General features: G+C 42.2%; 1 protein-coding gene and 1 long non-coding RNA gene across 4 annotated transcripts in view; one reads left to right on the forward strand and one right to left on the reverse strand.

Annotated features, from left to right (window-relative positions):
• Positions 1–348: 348 nt before the first annotated feature.
• Positions 349–12,273, reverse strand: LOC147379091 (uncharacterized). 2 transcript variants are annotated; one of them, XR_015145962.1, is made up of 2 exons: positions 12,134–12,273; positions 349–2,045 (listed from the first exon to the last, which is right to left on the reverse strand). It is a non-coding gene; the product is annotated as an uncharacterized LOC147379091 (long non-coding RNA). The 2 variants fall into 2 exon arrangements; XR_015145959.1 differs by lacking the exon at positions 12,134–12,273 and adding an exon at positions 10,910–11,363.
• The window catches only part of DNAJC13 (DnaJ heat shock protein family (Hsp40) member C13), a 162,744-nt gene continuing 159,709 nt past the window's right edge, over positions 11,003–14,037 (forward strand). The window contains exon 1 of one of the 2 annotated variants that reach the window (XM_086351611.1): positions 11,003–11,536. The gene's annotated coding sequence lies outside the window, so the exon portion shown is untranslated. Of the gene's footprint in view, positions 11,537–11,572; positions 11,816–14,037 lie in introns of those variants that run through there. The other variant, XM_086351531.1, reaches the window with a different exon arrangement.

Genomic DNA, 14,037 nt, shown 5'->3' on the forward strand with positions numbered 1-14,037 from the left:
CCACAGCAGGTGGGATCCTCCCAGATCAGGGGTTAAACCCATGTCTCTTGCATTGGTAGGCAGACTCTTTACCACTGAGCCACCAGGGAAGCCCTGGGGTTAATTTTAAAAAGAGAAAAGGACACAGAAAGGACTTTTCCTTAATCAGTTAATATTTCATTAATGGTTTCAAATTGTTAAACCATAGAACAAGTATTTCATAATTTTCATATTATGAAACATTATTTCATAATATGGTCAGAACTAGATTATTTCCTGTAATTGATTGGAGGTATTGGGGAGGAAGAAGTTTTCCTTCATCTTTCTAGATTCTTCTGGATGGTTTAAAATTAAATAACATAAGGCAAATTAACAGGAGAAAATCAAAGTTTAATAACATGGTATACATGGGAGAGACCTAGGAAAACTGAGTAATCTCTCAAAATGGCCAAAGCTCTTATATTTTAAATACCATCTTCAGCTAAAGTCAGAAAAAGTCAGGTAGGGAAAGTCAGTTAAGAAAGGTTGCAAGAAAAAGCACAAGAAATGAGGGTGATTTTGTTACAGACTTAAGTCATTGTTTACTCTGTTGATAAGTTTCAAGAGATTTGGTAAACCTCTTCTTCCAGCGTCAGAGAGGAAGATGCTCTTACAAATGGAGATTTCCCTTACAAATATAATGTTTCTCACAAAAGTGCAAGTATTATTGGTTTTCAGAGCACTTCTGATGTATTCTGTTTCTCAGAAAATAGCCAGCTTAAAACAATATGCCAAAGAGACATATTTCAGGGTGGCAAATTCTGCTCTGGAAACTACACATATGAATTCTCATGTCATAATTTGCCAATGTTGTCAATAATTTCAAGTCTACATGAAAGCAAGAAACGTGTTTCATGTAAACATGTGTTTTAGTTTCACAAAAAAAAAAAACTAAATATATGTGGAGAGATAAAACTTGAGAAAAACTACAGGAGACAAACAACAACTACATAAGAAATTAAAGTCAAGTCCACTAGAGATTATCATACTAAGTGAAGTAAGTCAGAAAGAGAAGACAAATACCATATGATATCACATATATGTGGAATCTAAAATATGACACAAATTAACTTATTTACAAAGCAGACACAGACTCACAGGTATAGAGAAGAGACTTGTGGTTCTCAAGGGTGGGTGGGGGGAAGGATGAAGAGTTTGGTATTCAGTTCATTTCAGTTCAGTCATTCAGTCGTGTCCGACTCTTTGCCACCCCATGAATCACAGCAGGCCAGGTCTCCCTGTCCATCACCAACTCTCAGAGTTCACCCAAACTCATGTCCATCGAGTCAATGATGCCATCCAGCCATCTCATCCTCTGTTGTCCCCTTCTCCTCCTGCCTCCATTCCCTCCCAGCATCAGAGTCTTTTCCAATGAGTCAACTCTTCACATGAGGTGGCCAAAGTACTGGAGTTTCAGCTTTAGCATCATTCCTTCCAAAGAAATCCCAGGGCTGATCTCCTTTAGAATGGACTGGTTGGACCTCCTTGCAGTCCAAGGGACTCTCAAGAGTCTTCTCCAACACCACAGTTCAAAAGCATCAATTCTTCGGCGCTCAGCTTTCTTCACAGTCCAACTCTCACTTCCATACATGACCACTGGAAAAACCATAGCCTTGACTAGACAGACCTTTGTTGGCAAAGTAATGTCTCTGTTTTTCAATATGCTATCTAGGTTGATAATAACTTTTCTTCCAAGGAGTAAGCATCTTTTAATTTCCTGGCTGCAGTCACCATCTGCAGTGATTTTGGAGCCCCAAAAAATAAAGTCTGACACTGTTTCCACTGTTTCCCCATCTATTTCCCATGAAGTGATGGGACCGGATGCCATGATCTTCGTTTTCTGAATGTTGAGCTTTAAGCCCACTTTTCCCTCTCCACTTTCACTTTCATCAAGAGGCTTTTTAGTTCCTCTTCACTTTCTGCCATAAGGGTGGTGTCATCTGCATATCTGAGGTTATTGATATTTCTCCCAGCAATCTTGATTCCAGCTTGTGCTTCTTCCAGTCCAGCGTTTCTCATGATGTTCTCTGCATAGAAGTTAAATAAACAGGGTGACAATATACAGCCTTGATGTACTCCTTTTCCTATTTGGAACCAGTCTGTTGTTCCATGTCCAGTTCTAACTGTTGCTTCCTGACCTGCATACAAATTTCTCAATAGATGGGAATACCAGATCACCTGACCTGCCTCTTCAACACAATAAACTTTCAAAAAAGAACAACAGAAAAATGAAGTCCAATAGAAAATGATTCTTAGGACTTTCAAGCTTGCCAGCTCAACTGGAAAGTATTTTCTAACTGTGTCTGCACAAGACCTTCTAAGCAGCATCTTCTAAGAGATGTTTTACATGAACCATATATATAATTTTACATTTTCTAGTAGCTACAGTTTTTTAAAAAAAGTGAAGTTAATTTTAATAATGTCTTCTTTTAACTGAATACTTACTAAAATATTATTTCAACATGTAATCAATATAAACTTTTAAATGTAATATTTTAGATTTTTTTCATATTAGATCTGGTATTTTAACTTTATTTCAAGTATTCAGCATCTTGGGGATAGGTTACTATGTTGGAAACAGTTGAATATATTTATATAGAGTTCTTGGGGATTCATTTAGGATCTGGGCTTTGATATAATTAGGCAGGTCCATTTAACAGCAATAGAGAGCTTGATAAGCAGGTGTTTGTCTCACGTCTAAAGTCTTAAACCTCCCCTGCCTTGTACAGTAACATATGCCACTGATAAAAGCTATTGATATCAAAAAAGCTGTGAAATGCTCTAAGTATATTTTGTATAATTTGTAAACTTGATATGTGTACACTATAAAAGTATCAGAAAATCTTGTGTAAACTTATATTCTGAATAAAAAGACAAATCCAGGGATTTTCTGGTAATCCAGTGTCCAAGACTCCAAGGTTCCAATGTAGGGGGCCTGGGTTTCATCCCTGGTCAGGGAACTAAGATCCCACATACTGCAAGTAAGACCTGGTGCAGCAAAATAAATAAATAAAAATTTTAAAAGATTAATCCAGAAAGAGAAGTTTGAAGGTCATGCTTGTATGAGTCACTCCTTTAAAAAATGGCTGGCAGTGGGACCTCATTTAACAGAAGTATAGGGAAATACCTTTCCTGCCTCTGCTGCTTGGTTCTAGTGTTTTGAGAAGGATACTGACTAACTTGTGCAAATCAATTAAGAACAACCAGGGGACAGGCTTGAAACCACATCCTGTAAGGAGCAGCGAATACAGCTTCTAAAGATCAGAGTTTGAGGCCAGGACGGTTAATCAGAGTGATAGAAGCAGAGGTATATGTGTGCTTAGTCGCTCTGCTGCTGCTGCTGCTACTAAGTCGCTTCAGTCATGTCCGACTCTGTGCAACCCCATAGACGGCAGCCCACCAGGCTCCCCCATCCCTGGGATTCTCCAGGCAAGAATACTGGGGTGCGTTGCTATTTCCTTCTCCAATGCATGAAAGTGAAAAGTGAAAGTGAAGTCGCTCAGTTGTGTCCAACTCTTTGTGACCCTATAGACTGTAGCCTGCTGGCTCTTCTGTCCATGGGTATTCTCCAGGCAAGAATACTGGAGTGGGTTGCCATGCCCTCCTCCAGGGGATCTTCCCAACCCAGGGATTGAACCCAGGTGTCCTGCATTGCAGGTGTATTCTTTACCATCTGAGCCACCGGGGAAGCCCAGTAAGCAAAGGACAGGGGGGCAGATAGGAGGATTTTCTTGAGTCATGAAATATTTCCTGCCATATCAGTAAACAAGGATGTCACAGTCATCAGAAATCCCTGCCCAAGTGAGCTGGTAAGCCCTAAGGGCACTCATGGGGAGAATACCTGTGATCCAACAGCCATCAGGCTGCAGCCACGTCCCCAAGAGAGCTCAGGATGTGAAAATCACTGGATACTGGCTGAGGATAGCTGAGATGCATATGAAAGGAGTGATTTCAGTGAGTCCAGACTTGCATCTTCTCATACATAGAGAAGCGCTAAATTCCTTAACATATGATATCTGGTTTTCTTTAATTAACAACAATCTTTTGATGTTCAGACTATCTGCTCTTTGTTGCAAAACTTCTATATAACCTGGGTCCTTTCCTTTCCTCCTTGGAGCAGTTCTCTTAGTGTCACTTAAAATGCTATCTTCTGGGTTTGAAGTCCCCCAAATTCCCACCAAATTAAACAAAACCCTCAACCTTTCAGTTTAGTTCAGTTCTGTCGCTCAGTCACGTCCAACTCTTTGCAACCCCATGCAGCATGCCAGATTTCCCTGTCCATCACCAACTCCTGAAGCTTGCTCAAACTCATGTTCATTGATTCAGTGATGCCATCCAACATCTCATCCTCTGTCGTCCCCTTCTTCTCCTGACTTCAATCTTTCCCAGCATCGAGGTTTTTTCCTAAGGAATTAATTCTTCACATTAGGAGACCAAAGTATTGGAATTTCAGCTTCAGCATCAGTCCTTCCAATTAGTATTCAGGACTGATTTCCTTTAGGATTGACTGGCTGGATTTCCTTGCAGTCCAAGGGGCCCTTAAGAGTCTTCTCCAGCACCGTAGTTCAAAAGCATCAGTTTTCTTTATGGTCCAACTCTCACATCCATACATGACTACTGGAAAAACCATAGCTCTGACTAGACGGACCTTTGTTGGCAAAGTAATGTCTCTGCTTTCTAAGATGCAGTCTAAGTTTCTCATACCTTTTCTTCCAGGGAGTAAGCATCTTTTACCTTCATGGCTACAGTCACCATCTGCAGTGATTTTGGAGTCCAAGAAAATAAAGTCTGTAACTGTTTCCATTGTTTCCCCATCTATTTGCCATGAAGTGATGGGACCGGATACCACGATCTTAGTTTTCTGAATGTTGAGCTTTAAGCCAGCTTTTTCACTTACTCTCCTCTTTCACTTTCATCAAGAGGCTCTTTGGTTCTTCTTCACTTTCTGCCACAGGGTGGTGTCATCTGTGTATCTGAGGTTATTGATATTTCTCCTGGCACTCTTGACTCCAGCTTCTGCTTCATTCAGTCCAGCATTTCACATGATGCACTCTACATATAAGTTAAATAAGCAGGGTGACAATATACAGCCTGACATACTCCTTTCCCAATTTGGAACCGGTCTGTTGTTCCATGCCCTGTTCTAACCGTTGCTTATTGACCGGCATACCGATTTCTCAAGAGATAAGTAAGGTGGTCAGGTATTTCCCATCTCTTTAAGGATTTTCCAAAGTTTGGTGTGATCCCAAAGGCTTTAGCATAGTCAGTGAAGCAGAAGTAGATGTTCTTCTGGAATTCTCTTGCCTTTTTTTTTTTTTATGATTCAGCGAATGTTGGCAATTTGATCTCTGGTTCCTCTGCATTTTCTAAATCAAGCTTGAACATCTGGAAGTTCTTGGTTCATGTACTGTTGAAGCCTCCCTTGGAGAATTCTGAGCATTATTGTGCTAGTGTGTGAGATGAGTCTCAACTTTTAGGTTGTGACTATTTTTTAAGTTGACATGTTATACTGGCAAATACTTAAAAGGGATGTCACAGAAGAGGAACAGGCAAAAAAAAAAAAAAAAAAAAAAAACTATTCATGAAACAGAGGGCAAGTTGGCTGAATACAAAGACAGTGGTTTCTAAAACTACAAAGAAAAAATATTTTGGGAGGCAGGGAATTTTGCTCTACAGCTGAGGGGCTGGACAGGGCAAGGGAAGGGGAAAGTCACTGTCTACGGCTCCTCCTAACTCCAAGTATGGATTTTATTTGTCCCAAATGTTGAACAGAGAGATAGTGTGTAGGTATAATAGTTTACTGGCTTTGATATAACTAGTCCTGTAACTAAATCTTGGCTCAATCTTTAGGAGTTAGTTCACTTTGGGGAAGTTTCTTAGATTCTCCTGGCTTTTTTCCTCTATAAAATAAAAATAATACACCCAAAATCTACTTCTGGGATTATAGGAAGTCTTTGTAATCTGTAAGATGCTACAAAAACACAAATTTCTGTTTTCCTGGGATAAGCCAAGAAGGCCCCTTAACTCAGCAGTCCTATTGCTTTTACCTTCTCCCTTCCACCTTCTTCCTTCCTACTCTATTTTAGGCCCGATGTAACCAAACAGAGCCTATGGGCCTTCCTGGGACAGATTCCCTGTCCCTCATGTCCTCTAACAACCTCCTTTTTTTCTTTTTTGACCATGTCGCATTGCATGTGGGATCTTAGTTCCTCAACCAGGGATCAAACTCATGCTCCCTGCAGTGTGGAAGCACAGAATCCTACCTACTGAGCCACCAGGGAATTTCTTTCTCTCCTGGGTCTTACTTGTACAACAAACAAACAAACTTCCACCAGGTAGAAGAAGTTAACAGTCACATCCACAACTGGGTATTGTTTTTTGCTTTGGCTCCATCCCTTCATTCTTTCTGGAGTTATTTCTGAGTCCTACTAAATCTGAGTCCTAAATCTGGGTTCCCAGTTAAATCTGAGTCCTACTCAGTAGGTAGGACTCTGTCTTCAGCTTCCTAGGCTTTGCCAGAGTTTCAAGTATAAACTTAATCAGGTCAGTAAATGCAGAAGAAAAAGAAAATGGTCAATCAGACATAGTCTAGCCATTAAACAAAGTCAAGGAGCTTTTGTTCCCTTGTAGCTCAGTTGGTAAAGACTTTGCCTGCAGTGCAGGAGACCAGGATTCGATTCCTGGGTTGGGAAGATCCCCTGGAGAAGGAAATGGCAACCAACTCCAGTAATCTTGCCTAGAGAATCCCATGGACAGAGGAACCTGGCAGGCTACAGTCCATGGGGTTGCAAGAGTCAGACATGACTTAGCGACTAACCCCCCAAAGGCTATAGATAGTGTTCTGAGCCACACCCTTTTGAGCTGTTTTGCAGCTACCGAAACTTCCACCAGGTAGAAGTTAACTGTACACTGCTTACAAGCATGTGGACCCCAGACTGATTGGAATCAGAAGGTTGATGATGTTGACTCCTGATTACCTCATCACCAAACAATCAGAAAAATGTCCCCGAGCCGATCACACACCCAGCAATTCTCTCCCTCACCCTGTCTTTAAAAGTCTTTCCCTGAAAGCCATAGGACAGTTCAGGTCTTCTCAGTATTAGAGACCTGCACACCTTAGTTGACACCTACAAGAAGCACTGCATTTTCTTTCCCCCAAACCTGAAGCCAGTAGATTCCCTTTACTGCACACCACAGCCAGCAGATCCTAGTTCCATCCTGTAACAGTCTTCCCACAACCAACCACCTATTCCTATTACTACCTCTTAGATGTAATGGCAAACCACTTCAGTATTCTTGTCTTGAGAACCCCATGAACAGTATGAAAAGGCAAAATGATAGGATACTGAAAGAGGAACTCCCCAGGTTCATAGGTGTCCAATATGCTACTGGAGATCAGTGGAGAAATAACTCCAGAAAGAATGAAGGGATGGAGCCAAAGCAAAAACAATACCCAGTTGTGGATGTGACTGGTGATAGAAGCAAAGTCTGATGCTGTAAAGAGCAATATTGCATAGGAACCTGGAATGTCAGGTCCATGAATCAAGGCAAATTGGAAGTGGTCAAACAGGAGATGGCAAGAGTGAACATCAACATTCAAGGAATCAGTGAACTCAAATGGACTGGAATGGGTGAATTTAACTCAGATAACCATGACATCTACTACTGTGGGCAGGAATCCCTTAGAAGAAATGGAGTAGCCATCATGGTCAACAAAAGAGTCCGAAATGCAGTACTTGGATGCAATCTCAAAAACGATAGAATGATCTCTGTTCATTTCCAAGGCAAACCATTCAATATCACAGTAATCCAAGTCTATGCCCCAACCAGTAACGCTGAAGAAGCTGAAGTTGAATGGTTCTATGAAGACCTACAAGACCTTTTAGAACTAACACCCCAAAAAGATGTCCTTTTCATTATAGGGGATTGGAATGCAAAAGTAGGAAGTCAAGAAACACCTGGAGTAACAGGTAAATTTGGCCTTCGGGTATGGAATGAAGCAGGGCAAAGGCTAATAGAGTTTTGCCAAGAGAACACACTAGTCATAGCAAACACCCTCTTCCAACAACACAAGAGAAGACTCTACACATGGACATCACCAGATGGTCAACACAGAAATCAGATTGATTATATTCTTTGCAGCAAAAGATGGAGAAGCTCTATACAGTCAGCAAAAACAAGACTGGGAGCTGACTGTGGCTCAGATCATAAACTCCTTGTTGCCAAAATTAGACTTAAATTGAAGAATGTACGGAAAACCACTAGACCATTCAGGTATGACCTAAATCAAATCCCTGATGATTATACACTGGAAGTGAGAAATAGATTTAAGCGACTAGATCTGATAGAGTGCCTGATGAACTATGGACTGAGGTTCCTGACATTGTACAGGAGACAGGGATCAAGATCATCCCCATGGAAAAGAAATGCAAAAAAGCAAAATGGCTGTCTGGGGAGGCCTTGCAGATAGCTGTGAAAAGAAGAGAAGTGAAGAGCAAAGGAGAAAAGGAAAGACATAAGCATCTGAATGCAGAGTTCCAAAGAATAGCAAGGAGAGATAAGAAAGCCTTCCTCAGCGTTCAGTGCAAAGAAATAGAGGAAAACAACAGAATGGAAAAGACTAGAGATCTCCTCAAGAAAATTAGAGATACCAATGGAACATTTCATGCAAAGATGGGTTCGATAAAGGACAGAAATGGTATGGACCTAACAGAAGCATAAGATATTAAGAAGAGGTGGCAAGAATACAGAGAACTGTACAGAAAAGATCTTCACGACCCAGATAATCACGATGGTGTGATCACTTACCTAGAGCCAGACATCCTGGAATGTGAAGTCAAGTGGGCCTTAGAAAGCATCACTAAGAACAAAGCTAGTGGAGGTGATGGAATTCCAGTGGAGCTATTTCAAATCCTGAAAGATGATGCTGTGGAAGTGCTGCACTCAATATGCCAGCAAATTGGGAAAACTCAGCAGTGGCTACAGGACTGGAAAAGGTCCGTTTTCATGCCAATCCCAAAGAAAGACAATGCCAAAGAATGCTCAAACTACCACACAATTGCACTCATCTCACACGCTAGTAAAGTAATGCTCAAAATTCTCCAAGCCAGGCTTCAGCAATACATGAACCGTGAACTTCCAGATGTTCAAGCTGGTTTTAGAAAAGGCAGAGGACCAGAGATCAAATTGCCAACATCCACTGGATCATCGAAAACGCAAGAGAGTTCCAGAAAAACATCTACGTCTGCTTTACCGACTATGCCAAAGCTTTTGACTGTGTGGATCACAATAAACTGGAAAATTCTGAAAGAGATGGGAATACCAGACCACTTGACCTGCCTCTTGAGAAATCTGTATGCAGGTCAGGAAGCAACAGTTAGAACTGGACATGGAACAACGGACTGGTTCCAAATAGGAAAAGGAGTACGTCAAGGCTGTATATTGTCATCCTGCTTATTTAAGTTATATGCAGAGTACATCATGAGAAACGCTGGGCTGGAAGAAGCACAAGTTGGAATCAAGATTGCTGGGAGAAATATCAATCACCTCAGATGCAGATGACATCACCCTTATGGCAGAAAGTGAAGAAGAACTAAAAAGCCTCTTGATGAAAGTGAAAGTGGAGAGTGAAAAAGTTGGCTTAAAGCTCAACATTCAGAAAATGAAGATCATGGCATCTGGTCCCATCAGTTTATGGGAAATAGATGGGGAAACAGTGTCAGACTTTATTTTTTTGGGCTCCAAAATCACTGCAGATGGTGACTGCAGCCATGAAATTAAAAGACGCTTACTCCTTGGAAGGAAAGCTATGACCAACCTAGATAGCATATTCAAAAGCAGAGACATTACTTTGCTGACAAAAGTCTGTTTAGTCAAGGATATGGTTTTTCCTGTGGTCATGTATGGATGTGAGAGTTGGACTGTGAAGAAAGCTGAGCGCCAAAGAATAGATGCTTTTGAACTGTGGTGTTGGAGAAGATCTTGAGAGTCCCTTGGACTGCAAGGAGATCCAACCAGTCCATTCTAAAGGAGGTGTCCTGGGTGTTCTTTGCAAGGAATGATGCTCAAGCTGAAACTCCAGTACTTTGGCCATCTCATGCGAAGAGTTGACTCATTGGAAAAGACTCTGATGCTGGGAGGGATTGGGGGCAGGAGGAGAAGGGGACGATAGAGAATGAGATGGCTGGATGGCATCTCTGACTCGATGAATGTGAGTTTGAGTGAACTCCTGGAGTTGGTGATGGACAGGGAGGCCTGGCATGCTGCAATTCATAGGTTGCAAAGAGTTGGACCAGACTGAGCGACTGAACTGAACTGACTGAGATGTACCTTATCTTACTGTCACAATTCAGGAAAGTCTACTGTAAAGATAAAAGCAGTTTCTTTCGACCTCAAGTAGGGCAAAAGGGCAAAAGAATCAGTAAACAAAAATGTGTAAAACCATTGCCTGCGTTTTCCATCCTGCAATTTCCATCTCTAAAAATGAGTCAGCCACTCAAAGAACAATACTATCTTAGCACTGCTCTGCTGAGCAGTTATCAAACCTATTATCAGAGACCTTTAACCGTCATAAAATAATGCATTCATGCTAGCCACGTATATCAGCTATCTTTTGTAGTTTCCATGAGAGTTTTAAAATTTGCAGTGTTGGAAGAAAAGTAACTAAACAAACTTCAAGTTGTTTTTGAACTGCGGTCTCTAGGTCTCAGATCTGGGAGTGGAGAGTGAATTTAATCAAACCCTTACCCACAGGTAACACACACTACTGTCTTTTCTTTAACCCTATTCCTCTCTTCCAGCTTCCACATACATTAGGGAGATAATAGAAAAGGCACAAACTTTGGAGTCAGATTCCTTGAGTCCCCTACTGTGTAGAGGGGCCTCAGTTTACCTGCAAAACAAGGATAATTCCTACTCCACAGTGTTGAGGATTAACTAAGCAAACCCCTTGACACGGGATTAGCAATAAATGGGAGCTATCAGTATTATTTTTCTGGCACTCCCAGCAGGAAAACGCCGTCTGTACTTCCGAAGCTTTGGTCTCGGTGACTTCCCAAACCAACACATATTTAAACTCTTTTCAGCTGTTTTCTGCGAGTCTCAGTAGCTGGTGAAACTGCTGGCTCTCAATCCAGCAAACGGGGTATAGATCTTCCCGCGGATACTCCACGGCATTTCAAGACAAGACTGGGTAAATGCTTTAAAACAACACTTCATGAGATTAAGAGTACATAACCTGTTCTGCACAACGACCACGAGCAGAACTCAAGGCCACAGGCTGAGATGCAGATTCCTTTCGCGCGGGGCGTGGAGTCTTCCTCCCACCATCTTCCTGGAGATTCTGCGCATGTCTCAACTACGTTTGGGGAGGAAGGCGTGTCTACCAGCCAGCAGGCTGAACGCGGAATCTCATGGCAAGCAGGCGAATACGACGGGGAGGGCGGAGAAATGCATACAAGAGGGTGGAACAGGAGGCGGAAGAACTGAAATCAGCTGACTGGGTCTCGTGACACTCTGGGTAAGGGCGACGCAGGCGTACTGGAGCGCGGTCCTCACAGCCTGAGCGAAGATGGCGGCCTCCAGAGTGAGCCTCTGAGAGGCAGAGGGAGGAGGTGGAGGGGGCGGGGAGGCAGCGCCGCCGCGGCACCAGGAACCCGCGGCAGTGGAGCTACGGGGCTTCGGCGGGGAAAGGGGAAGTGGTGTAGGGGAGGAGGCCGGAGGACACCTCATCCCACTCTGGACGCTGAGCCGGCGGCAGGAGGAGCTCGGGCTGGAGCCTCTCCAGCCTCCCGCGAAGGTAAATCACCACGGGCACCGGACTCGAGCTTTGCTTTATCCCCTCGCCACGCTGCGAGGACTTGGGCCGCCAAGGGCAGGGAGAAGGAAGGGTGGTAGAGGGCCGCAACCTCCAGCAGTTCAGGAAATCAGATTACCCTCCCCCCAGGCTGCTGGTCAGGAGCAGTCGGACCCCGCCACCCCCACCCTGCCTGCCCCCCTGCGGTTCTGAGTGACAGTCACCCAGAGCCCGGCCATGTTCAGTCCCACCCCTCTTTTCGCCTCGTTTTCTGGGTTTCTTCCCACCACGGTCCCCGCACTGCACTCTGCACATCCTTACCCCGCTCAGCCCTTATTCCTCTGGGTTTGCAGCCCTCTGGGCTCCGCCCTCCGGATTCCCTTTCATCCTGCTAGTCTGAGCGCTCTTCCTGCTAGATGCCTGGAACTCTTGTTTCCGTGGGTCAGTGACCCTCCTTCCTGCCAAGTATTGCATAGATTTTTAACTTTATTTGCGTAGCTTTGTTTCGTTTTGTTAGGAAATGGGGAGCACCCGCGTCGTTTCTTCTCCAGCCCCTCCCTTTTCCAAAATGAAGTTTTCTCCTTTTCTCCCCTCAGCGTTTCCCTTTTCCACGAGAGCTTATTCATAGGGGCCTTTCCTCCGCTGCTGTGATTTTGTCTCTGAATGCGGCCTTTAGATGGGTGAAGTGGGACTTAGAGTCAAACGCGGATTTGACTCTACACTTAAAAAGTGTCCTCCCCTAAATCGTGTAGGGTGTTAAGGTAACCTCTCTTGTGAGACTTTCCTTTACAGATTGCTTAGGGGAGAAAATTAGAAGTCTTCCCCAAATGTGGCAGTGGTTTCCCGAAGTTAGAGATTTCTCGGTTCCTGTCTCTGCTTTTCCCTTTGATCCGACCCTGATTCCCCTTGGGCTTCTACCTGATGGCTGTTGCCCATTGTGAAGGAGGTTATACTGTAGAGTTATTTTGAGCGTCTTGGAGTGTAGAGTCTTGGGTGAAAAGTTAAATTTCAGAATATTTTTTTAGGACCTGTCCCAAAGATTGTCTTACTGTGTTTTCTTCTTGGTTGATGGATCTGACAGATTTCTAGATTTGAAAGTAGTCTAGAGAGCCTAAGGAAATTACAGGTGTTAGGTATATTACTAGTACTCTGTGAGTTTATGGGGAAATGAAACAGGACTTGCCTTTAAAAAAAAAAGAGGTTTTAAAAAACTCGTCAATAATTGAGTGTCCCCAAAAGACTTGATTTCACTGTTTTTTAGAAGTGCTTTATTGTTTGACTAGCATATAATGTAAGATCATGTTAACATTTTAAATGTAATGTGAAACAGTTTAAGCAGCTGTATCTTAAACTTGGCTTGTGGGGTTAATATCACAATGGAATGAATATAAGCCCATCCTGGTTTAGAAATCTTACATTATATTCTTTGTTTGAAAACAGGAAGTGGCACATATTAATGGAGGAAAAGTAGAGTCAGAGGGTTATTAAGAGATAGGAATTTTACATTCTATAGTCTAGTTCATGGAAAAATACCACAATTTGTATTCCACCGGGAGGTAATGGATATTCCTCTTTTTTCTAAACTGGCAGTAGTAAACAGTAAAATATATGAACGTTATAAGGGAAAAAGTTATGCAATTATGAAAAGGATGAGTTATTTTTAAGAATTAACTTTATCCACAAATAAATAGAAGCTGGTTGCTTAGGTGGAAGGAAACAATACTGGCTTTGTTATCGAATTTGTAGAAGGGAGATAGATACTAAATTATAGTTGAAATTTAAAACTCTGTTTTAACTAATTTGGCTATATTCCTAAACTACTTCTACTTGAATTTGAGGTTTCCATTGCACATACCTTTCCCATTTTTCTCTGACTGATTACTTAAAATTAGTAAAATAGAGGCACATCTAAGCAGATAAACTATCAAAAATTTTGTTGCTACTAATAGTTTTAGGCCTAAATGTTTACCGTAATGCTTATTAGTGGTTAGATGGGAGTTGTTTTCAAAAAGATCCTTTAAGTCAGTGTTTCTCAACTTTATCAAACCCAGTAAAGACCTCCTTTTTATTTCAAATAATTTGTAACAGCTCCTTTACTACCCTGAAATAGTTTATAAATTAGTATAACCACCTCTGGCTTTGGCCCTGGGACAAAAAGAGCCCTTTGGTTCCTCTGTAGGATCAAAAAAGAATTGGACTAACTTCAAATTCATGATTTTTTTTTT

Source organism: Bos grunniens, chromosome 1, assembly GCF_055505025.1.
Source record: "Bos grunniens cultivar Pamir isolate PY7600 chromosome 1, Bosgru_T2T1.0, whole genome shotgun sequence".
Classification (NCBI taxonomy): domain Eukaryota; kingdom Metazoa; phylum Chordata; class Mammalia; order Artiodactyla; family Bovidae; genus Bos; species Bos grunniens.